This window comes from Aegilops tauschii, chromosome 3 (genome assembly GCF_002575655.3).
Source record: "Aegilops tauschii subsp. strangulata cultivar AL8/78 chromosome 3, Aet v6.0, whole genome shotgun sequence".
In the NCBI taxonomy this organism is placed as follows: Eukaryota; Viridiplantae; Streptophyta; class Magnoliopsida; order Poales; family Poaceae; genus Aegilops; species Aegilops tauschii.
Window position 1 is genome coordinate 436,063,331 of NC_053037.3, and position 9,163 is coordinate 436,072,493.

The window sequence follows — 9,163 nt, forward strand, 5'->3', positions numbered from 1 at the left end:
ATCGTTTAATTATCTTTCTAAAAGAGGATTTGGCTGGTCTCACCTCGATGTCGGAGGGGGCGGTGACGGGGACGACGGCGGGGATGATGGAGGGGCCGGGGGCTCCTAGATTTCTGTGAAAACAAAAACCCTATAAGCTATCAACTAATCATAGTGCTCTCCAATTTTAGCATTCAAAGTAGGATCAGAGTAGTTTTCCACTTTGAGCATTCAATAAGCAAAATCAAATCACAAAATAAAGTAGTATTCAAATTAGGATGCATTCAATTATAAGCAAAACTACATCATCTCCATGCGTCCGTACATCGTCGAATATTATCACTAATACACCTCGAATACTATCATACATATAGCATCGCTAGTACAGCTAGAACAGTAGCGCCCGACGGGTATCGGCGCGGGCGGTGGACACCCAAAGGGACGGAACCATCACAGGATCATAGCTCCAGTGAGATCCCTGAAGAACCTGCCAGGTATTGTCGAACCTGCCCTCCAACGCAACCATGTAGCGACGGACGTGCTGGTCCTCCTCGCTGACACGGTGACGTACCACCTCCGCGGTGTCCTGAAGCCTCGGCACCGTCACTGGCCCACGCGAGCACCACCAAACAAGGATCGGGTCAACGACGGGCTGGTTCCTCACCAACCTACGCCCATCGGAAGGTAGCACCTCCCAAAACCAGCCCGGCGGAGCCCAGTCCCGGACATGGCCCCTCTGATCAAGCCGGCCTCCTCCGCCGAGTCGACGACGAGGATGCGGGATAGGCATCGTCGACGTTGATGCGGGAATAATTGCTTTAACTAAAAAAACAAACTAGTTCTATTAATTTCCTTGCTAAAAATAAACTACTTCTATAGTAAAATAAACTAGTTTTGTTAAATCAACTAGTTCAACTACTAATTAAGCACTTACTATAAATAAAATAAAGTAGTTTTATTAATTAATCAACTAGTTCAACTACTAAGTACTTACTATAAATAAATAAAATAAAGTAGTTCTTACTAAAAATAAACTACTTCTATATATAGTAAAATTTAATAAAATAGTTCTATTAATTAATCAACTAGTTCAACTACTAAGCACTTACTATAAATATATAAAATAAAGTAGTTCTTACTAAAAATAAACTACTTCTATATATAGTAAAATTTAATAAAATAGTTTTATTAAATCAACTAGTTCAACTACTAAGCACTAACCTAAAATCGATATGTACTAATAATTAACCTCAATAAAAAATTAATAAAATATGAAAAAACTTATAGAAACAAAAAATTGTATGAACATTATATTCATACATACATAGCCACATCCATTCATCATATAGCTACCACATACATATATACACATACATTATATATATGAAAAAAATGCAATGAACAAAAAAATAATACAAATTATATGAAAAAAACTAAACAGAGCCGTGGCGTGGCGGCGGCTCACATCGGGCGACGGAGGGCGACGGCGTGGGTGGCGGAGGGCGACGGCGACCGCGGCGGGCCGGGGGCGGAGGGCGACGGTGACGTACGGGCGACGGCTCGGGGGTGCGCGGCGGAGGCCGACGGCGACGGCGGCGGGGGGTGGAGGACGACGGCGACGGGCGATGGTGTGGGCTCGGGGGCACGGGCGACGGCGACGGCGGCGGGGCAGCCTGGCGGCGTAGATCGAGCTCGCGGCGTCGTCGGGCGGGGGGAAACTGGCGATGGAAATCTGAAAATTTCCTAAGTGCTGGCTTATATAGCAAAGGCTTTGGTCCTGGTTCAACGCACAAACCGGAACCAATGCCCACCCTTTAGTCCCGGTTGGTGGCACCAACCGGGACCAAAGGCCTCTTTTCACCAGCCCAAAGGGCGGGAAGCAGAGGGCTTTGGTCCCGGTTGGTGGCACCAACTGGGACTAAAGGGGAGCATTGGTTTCGGTTGGAGCCACCAACCGGGACTAATGTGCTGGCGCGGTGCGGTGGGAAGTTTAGTCCCACCTCGCTAGCTGAGAGAGCTCAACACCTGTTTATAAGCTGCGTTGCAGCTCAGGTGCTGATCTCCTCTCTAATATGCAGGCATTACATGCCTACCCTTGTCACTGCCATGTTGGGCCTATTGGGCCTGCTGGCCTGCATCCTGGCCCATGTGCAGATGGGTTTCTAGTCGTATGCGGGCCGTGTGGCCCATTAGGCGGCATTTTTTTTATTTTTTCCAATATTTTTTTGTTTTTTGAATTATTTATTTTCTTTTGATTTTTGCTTTATTTTTTTATTCTTTTTGCTTTTAGCTCAGAATAATTATAAACTTTCTGTTACTCCATTAGTTTCCAAATTTGAATAGTTTAAATTTTAATTCTTTATGAAAATACTAGAGGTTTATGAAAGCTTTTTAGTTGATTCCTTTTGCTATTAGAGTTTATAAAAGCATATCAAATGAACTCTGAAAAGGTTGAAAGTTTGCATGGTATCATCATTTCATCCACATAGCCTGTTCAAGAAAGTTGAGAGGGTTACGGCAAAAACTGGATGCACTTCGTGTACAAAACGGACAATCTCTTTCAAAGTATCAGGATTTCATCCGGAAACTCGTCTGTTACAAAGGGATTTCATTTTTTAATACTTATTTGAACTCCTGACTTTTTGTGTGTTCAAAATGCACCATTCAAAGCCACATCATCATTTTTCAATCCTTTCTGACTTTATTTGTTATTTTTCATGCATTTACTAATTATTTTGAGCTATAAGACCCTAAAATTGAAAAGCATTTCAAATGAAGTCTGAAAAGGTTGAAAGTTGGCATGGTATCATCATTTCATCCACATAGCATGTGCAAGAAAGTTGAGAGGGTTACGGCAAAAACTGGATGCACTTCGTGTACAAAACGGACAATCTCTTTCAAAGTATCAGGATTTCATACGGAAACTCGTCTGTTACAAAGGGATTTCATTTTTTAATACTTATTTGAACTCCTGACTTTTTGTGTGTTCAAAATGCACCATTCAAAGCCACATCATCATTTTTCAATCCTTTCTGACTTCATTTGTTATTTTTCATGCATTTACTAGTTATTTTGAGCTATAAGACCCTAAAATTGAAAAGCATTTCAAATGAACTCTGAAAAGGTTGAAAGTTGGCATGGTATCATCATTTCATCCACATAGCATGTGCAAGAAAGTTGAGAGGGTTACGGCAAAAACTGGATGCACTTCGTGTACAAAACGGACAATCTCTTTCAAAGTATCAGGATTTCATACGGAAACTCGTCTGTTACAAAGGGATTTCATTTTTTAATACTTATTTGAACTCCTGACTTTTTGTGTGTTCAAAATGCACCATTCAAAGCCACATCATCATTTTTCAATCCTTTCTGACTTCATTTGTTATTTTTCATGCATTTACTAGTTATTTTGAGCTATAAGACCCTAAAATTGAAAAGCATTTCAAATGAACTCTGAAAAGGTTGAAAGTTGGCATGGTATCATCATTTCATCCACATAGCATGTGCAAGAAAGTTGAGAGGGTTACGGCAAAAACTGGATGCACTTCGTGTACAAAACGGACAATCTCTTTCAAAGTATCAGGATTTCATATGGAAACTCGTCTGTTACAAAGGGATTTTATTTTTTAATACTTATTTGAACTCCTGACTTTTTGTGTGTTCAAAATGCACCATTCAAAGCCACATCATCATTTTTCAATCCTTTCTTACTTCATTTGTTATTTTTCATGCATTTACTAATTATTTTGAGCTATAAGACCCTAAAATTGAAAAACATTTCAAAGGAACTCTGAAAAGGTTGAAAGTTGGCATGGTATCATCATTTCATCCACATAGCATGTGCAAGAAAGTTGAGAGGGTTACGGCAAAAACTGGATGCACTTCGTGTACAAAACGGACAATCTCTTTCAAAGTATCAGGATTTCATACGGAAACTCGTCTGTTACAAAGGGATTTCATTTTTTTAATACTTATTTGAACTCCTGACTTTTTGTGTGTTCAAAATGCACCATTCAAAGCCACATCATCATTTTTCAATCCTTTCTGACTTCATTTGTTATTTTTCATGCATTTACTAATTATTTTGAGCTATAAGACCCTAAAATTGAAAAGCATTTCAAATGAACTCTGAAAAGGTTGAAAGTTGGCATGGTATCACCATTTCATCCACATCGCATGTGCAACAAAGTTGAGAGGGTTACGGCAAATACTGGATGCACTTCGTGTACAAAACGGACAATCTCTTTCAAAGTATTAGGATTTCATCCGAAAACTCGTCTGTTACAAAGGGATTTCATTTTTTAATACTTATTTGAACTCCTGACTTTTTGTGTGTTGAAAATGCACCATTCAAAGCCACATCATCATTTTTCAATCCTTTCTGACTTCATTTGTTATTTTTCATGCATTTACTAATTATTTTGAGCTATAAGGCCCTAAAATTGAAAAGCATTTCAAATGAACTCTGAAAAGGTTGAAAGTTGGCATGGTATCACCATTTCATCCACATCGCATGTGCAACAAAGTTGAGAGGGTTACGGCAAATATTGGATGCACTTCGTGTACAAAACGGACAATCTCTTTCAAAGTATCAGGATTTCATCCGGAAACTCGTCTGTTACAAAGGGATTTCATTTTTTAATACTTATTTAAACTCCTGACTTTTTGTGTGTTGAAAATGCACCATTCAAAGCCACATCATCATTTTTCAATCCTTTCTGACTTCATTTGTTATTTTTCATGCATTTACTAATTATTTTGAGCTATAAGACCTTAAAATTGAAAAGCATTTCAAATGAACTCTGAAAAGGTTGAAAGTTGGCATGGTATCATCATTTCATCCACAACATAGATGCGCTTATTTCAAATGAACTCTGAAAAGGTTAAAATTGAAAAGCATTTCAAATGAACTCTGAAAAGGTTGAAAGTTTTTTTCTCTTTTGCTTTATTTGTTTTGTTTTGTTTCTACTTACAACAAAAAACTTATTTATTTTATTTCTAATTACTTATGTATTTTACTTTAATTTTTTATTTTTATTTATTTTACTGCTGCTATTTTTATTTATTTTACTGCTACTATTTTTACTTAATTTATTAAGGTTTATTTATTGTAGTTACTATAGTTTATTTTATTTTATTTTATTAAGGTTTATTTAGTTTTATTTATTTTATTAAGGTTTATTTATTTTATAAATATAAAAAAATGAACATAGATGCGCTTATAGAGAAAATTAAACCTAAATTCACAGTAAATTTCAATTTACTGTGAATTTAGGTCAAATTCCCTGTATAAGGGCATCTATTTTCACTTTGAGAGGAGCTCAACAAGGCAGAGAGGGACGGGCTTATAAACTGGTGTGAGCGCCCTTCGGTTGGCGAGGTGGGACTAAACACTGGCCGCAACTAGGACCAGCCCTTTAGTCCCGGTTCGTGGTATGAACCGGCACTAAAGGGTGGTGGGCCAGGAGCGTGGCCCATTGGTCCCGGTTTGTCCCACCAACCGGGACCAAAGGGTCCGGACGAACCGGGACCAATGCCCCCACGAGGCCCGGCAGGCCCCTGGCCGCACGAACCGGGACCAATGATCTCATTAGTCCCGGTTCGTGACTGATCCGGGGCTAATGTGAAAACTGCCCTGTGACCTTAGCCCTGTTTTGTACTAGTGACTTGATCATTCCACGGTTGAATGATCAATCAAAGTCACACTCTCTTCACGGATGATGATTTCTCAAAGCAGGTCCCGGATTAGCGCTTGATTGCTACTCTATCTAGGGGTTCTCTGGTTCTGTAAAAGAGCTTTGCACCTCATTGGAATTTTGTTTTTGTGATTTTTTTAGGGGGGTGGTGAAGGAAATATGCCCTAGAGGCAATAATAAATTTGTTATTTTATATTTCCTTATATCATGATAAATGTTTATTATTCATGCTAGAATTGTATTAACCGGAAACTTGATACATGTGTGAATACATAGACAAACATAGTATCCCTAGTATGCCTCTACTTGATTAGCTCGTTAATAAAAGATGGTTAAGTTTCCTAGCCATAGACATGTGTTGTCATTTGATGAACGGGATCACATCATTAGAGAATGATGTGATGGACAAGACCCATCCGTTAGCTTAGCACTATGATCGTTTAGTTTATTGCAATTGCTTTCTTCATGACTTATACATGTTTCTCTTACTATGAGATTATGCAACTCCCGAATACCGGAGGAACACTTAGTGTGCTATCAAACATCACAACATAACTGGGTGATTATAAAGATGCTCTACAGGGGTCTCCGATGGTGTTTGTTGAGTTGGCATAGATCGAGATTAGGATTTGTCACTCCAAGTATCGAAGAGGTATCTCTGGGCCCTCTCGGTAATGCACATCACTATAAGCCTTGCAAGCAATGTGACTAATGAGTTAGTTACGGGATGATGCATTACGGAACGAGTAAAGAGACTTGCCGGTAACGAGATTGAAGTAGGTATTGAGATACCGACTATCAAATCTCGGGCAAGTAACATACCGATGATAAAGGGAACAACGTATGTTGTTATGCGGTTTGACCGATAAAGATCTTCGTAGAATATGTGGGAGCCAATATGAACATCTAGGTTCCGCTATTGGTTATTGACCGGAGATGAGTCTCGGTCATGTCTACATAGTTCTCGAACCCGTAGGATCCACACGCTTAACGTTCGATGACGATCGGTATTATGAGTTTATTTGTTTTGATGTACCGAAGATAGTTCGGAGTCCCGGATGTGATCACGGACATGACGAGGAGTCTCGAAATGGTCGAGACATAAAAATCGATATATTGGAAGGCTATGTTTGGACACCGGAATGGTTTCAGATGAGTTCGGGCATTTTTCGGAGTACCGGGAGGTTACCAGAACCCCGCGGGGAGTTAATGGGCCTTAATGAGCCAAGGTGGAAGAGAGGAGGAGGCAGCCAAGGTGGGGGTGCGCTCCCCCCAAGCCCAATCCGAATTGGGAAGGGGGTCCACCCCCCTTTCATTCTCTCCCTCTCCCTCTTCCTTCTTCTCCTACTCCAACTAGGGAAGGGGGAAACCTACTCCTACTGGGAGTAGGACTCCCGCCCTTGGGCCGGCCCTCCCCTCCTCCACTCCTTTATATACGGGGGAGGGGGGCACCCCATAGACATACAAGTTGATTGTTTAGCCGTGTGCGGTGCCCCCCTACATAGATTTCCACCTCGGTCATATCGTTGTAGTGCTTAGGCGAAGCCCTGCGTCGGTAATTTCATCATCGCCGTCATCACGCCGTCGTGCTGACGAAACTCTCCCTCGGCCTCAGCTGGATCAAGAGTACGAGGGACGTCACCGAGCTGAACATGTGCAGATCGCGGAGGTGCCGTGCGTTCGGTACTTGATCGGTTGGATCGCGAAGACGTTCAACTACATCAACCGCGTTACTTAACGCTTCCGCTTTCGGTCTACGAGGGTACGTGGACACACTCTCCCCGCTCGTTGGTATGCATCACATAGATAGATCTTGCATGATCGTAGGCAAAAAAAATTGAAATACTGCGTTCCCCAACAGTGGCATCCAAGCCAGGTATATGCGTAGATGTTATATGCACGAGTAGAACACAAAGAGTTGTGGGCGATAATAGCCATACTGCTTACCAGCATGTCATACTTTGATTCGGCGGTATTGTTGGATGAAGCGGCCCGGACCGACATTACGCGTACGCTTACGCGAGATTGGTTCTACCGACGTGCTTTGCACACAGGTGGCTGGCGGGTGTCAGTTTCTCCAACTTTAGTTGAATCGAGTGTGACTACGCCCGGTCCTTGTTGAAGGTTAAAACAACACACTTGACTAAAAATCGTTGTGGTTTTGATGCATAGGTAAGAACGGTTCTTGCTCAGCCCGTAGCAGCCACGTAAAACTTGCAACAACAAAGTAGAGGACGTCTAACTTGTTTTTGCAGGGCATGTTGTGATGTGATATGGTCAAGACATGATGCTAAGTTGTATTGTATGAGATGATCATGTTTTGTAACAGAGTTATCGGCAACTGGCAGGAGCCATATGGTTGTCGCTTTATTGTATGCAATGCAATCGCCCTGTAATTGTTTTTACTTTATCACTAAGCAGTAGCGATAGTCGTAGAAGCAATAGTTGGCAATACGACAACGATGCTACGATGGAGATCAAGGTGTCACGCCGGTGACGATGGTGATCATGACGGTGCTTTGGAGATGGATATCAAAGGCACAAGATGATGATGGCCATATCATATCACTTATATTGATTGCATGTGATGTTTATCCTTTATGCATCTTATTTTGCTTAGTACGACGGTAACTTTATAAGATGATCCCTTACTAAAATTTCAAGGTATAAGTGTTCTCCCTGAGTATGCACCGTTGCGACAGTTCTTCGTGCTGAGACACCACGTGATGATCGGGTGTGATAAGCTCTACGTTCACATACAACGGGTGCAAGCCAGTTTTGCACACGCAGAATACTCGGGTTAAACTTGACGAGCCTAGCATATGTAGATATTGCCTCGGAACACTGAGACCGAAAGGTCGAGCGTGAATCATATAGTACATATGATCAACATAATGATGTTCACCATTGAAAACTACTCCATCTCACGTGATGATCGGACATGGTTTAGTTGATTTGGATCACGTGATCATTTAGATGACTAGAGGGATGTCTATCTAAGTGGGAGTTCTTAAGTAATATGATTAATTGAACTTTAATTTATCATGAACTTAGTCCTGATAGTATTTGCATAACTATGTTGTAGATCAATAGCTCGCGATGTAGCTCCCCGTTTATTTTTGATATGTTCCTAGAGAAAAATAAGTTGAAAGATGATAGTAGCAATGATGCGGACTTGGTCTGTGATCTGAGAATTATCCTCATTGCTACACAGAAGAATTATGTCCTTGATGCACCGCTAGGTGACAAACCTATTGTAGGAGCAGATACAGACGTTATGAACGTTTAACAAAGTTCTGTATGATGACTACTTGATAGTTTAGTGCACCATGCTTTACGGCTTAGAACCGGGATTTCAAAAACGTTTTGAATGCCACGAAGCATATGAGATGTTCCAAGAGCTGGAATTGGTATTTCAGACTCATGCCCGAGTCGAGAGGTATGAGACCTCTGACAAAGTACTTAGCCTACAAGATGGAGGAGAATAG